The sequence below is a fragment of the Penaeus japonicus genome, unplaced genomic scaffold (assembly GCF_977035675.1).
Source record: "Penaeus japonicus unplaced genomic scaffold, GWHDUDI00000001_assembly GWHDUDI00000023, whole genome shotgun sequence".
NCBI lineage: Eukaryota > Metazoa > Arthropoda > Malacostraca > Decapoda > Penaeidae > Penaeus > Penaeus japonicus.
Window position 1 is genome coordinate 8970753 of NW_028234425.1, and position 2500 is coordinate 8973252.

The window sequence follows — 2500 nt, forward strand, 5'->3', positions numbered from 1 at the left end:
ATATATATATATAAATATATATACTTTATATATATATGTGATGTGTGTGTATGTGTGTGTGCGTTTGTGTGGGTGTGTGTGTGGTGTTTAGGGTGTGCTTGTGTGAGTGTGTGCTGTGTGTGTGTGTTGTGCATGTGTGTGTTGTGTGTGTGTGTGTGTGTGTTGTGTGTGAGTGGGCATGTATGTATGATTAAACACACTTTCATTGTTTCTTAAATATGATGTGAAATCAGGAACGTGTACATTGCATTGGCTCTCCCAGGCACCGAAGGACATACAATACACTCGCGTTTACACACAATAGACAGAACACATACACACACTTACATACATAAAAACAAACACACAAACAAACAGACAGCGAAACTTTTTCTATTTCTCTCTCTGTCCATCCCTCTTTTTCCTCCTCCTTCTCTTTGCCTGTTTCTGTTTCTCTTTTATATATGTGCGTGGGTGTGTCGATTTGTGTATGTGTATTCGTGTTTTTGTATCTGTGTTTGTGTTTGTGTATGTGTATGTGTATGTGCATGTGCATGTGTATATGTATGTGTATGTGTATGTGTATATGTATGTGTATGTGTATGTGTATATGTATGTGCATGTGTATGTGTATGTGTATATGTATGTGTATGTGTATATGTATGTGTATGTGTATGTGCATATGTATATGTATATGTATATGTATATGTATGTGTATATGTATATGTATATGTATATGTATATGTATGTGTATGTGTACATGTGTGTATTATTGTGCCTAAAATCCCGAAATCCAGAGAGGAGCAGGGAGAAAAAGAGCTTACCCCGCCATACAAAGTTCCCCAGTCCAGAAAGGGCAGAGGCTTGAGAGAAAGCAAGAAATCTTCCGCGAGAGACGAAACGGGGAATAGACTCTGCCGCTCCCAGATGCGCGCCGCTGCCTGGCCGTAATGGACGTATGCTCCGTGTTCGACGGTGGCGCCGCGCTGGGCTGTGAGGTAGCTGGGTAATGAGTTCCCGTAGGTATTCCTTCTCTGGACAGGGAAAGTTAGGGAGGATTGAGTGATTATGTACAAGAGTTACGCCTCTTAGAGATAAGACTTATATTTGATATTGCTATGGATATACAATATTGGTGTTGTTCTTCACGGAATTAGATATTATTGTCATATTGACACTGTGTGCTAGATGTAGATTTATTATTATATTCTATATTATGCACTGATTATTTATATAATCATATATATAATTCTATTTGTCACACACACACACACATGTATATATATATATATATATATGATATTTATGATATTTTTAATATATATATATATATATTTATATATATATATATACATATATATACAATATAAATATATGTATATATCTTAACATACATATATATATATATATATTTTTATATATATACTAGTATATATATTATAATCATATATACATATATACATACATACATATATACATATATATTATTAAACATATTACAGTTATTATATATATATATATATATATTATATATATATATATATATACTATATTATGTTAGTAATATATATCATATATATATTATATATATATATATTATATATATGTATATGTATATGTATAATGTTTATATCTATCTATCTATCTATCCATCTATCTTATCTAATTCTATCTATTCTAATCTATATATATATATATATGATATAATATAATATATATTGTATACTATATATGTATATATATACATATATATATTATATATATATATATTTTTATATATATATAGATATTTATATATATATATATAATATATATATTATATGTTCTATTTATAAACATACACACCAAACACACAAACACACACACACACACACACGACACACACACACATATATATATATATTTATATTTGTATTATATATTATATATATTTATATATATATTATATATTTGAGCATAAAAAACATATACATATATATATATAGTATATAGATTATATATATATTGTTTATATATATATAATATATATTTATATTTAATATATATATATATAAGTATATTACATACACTTTAATACATAATTTTTTTTTTATGATATAGTTTATATATATTATATAATATATATATATATATATATATATATATATATACATAAAAAATATACACTATATATATATATATATATATACTATATAATTATAGTGTATATATATATATATATTATTCAATATATATATGTGTGTGTGTGTGTGTGTGTGTGTGTGTGTGTGTGTGGTGTGTGTGTGTGTGTGTGTTGTGTGTGTTTTGTATTGTGTGTGTGTATAAACTTAATATATATATATTATATATATATCATATATATATATATATATATATATATTAGATATTACATATATATATGTATATATGTATATATATATATATATATATATATATATAAATATGTATACTTATCATGTGATTATAGGTTTCATATGAGAAGTCTAAAAACAACACCTAAGAGGAGTAGCTCTCACTCTAA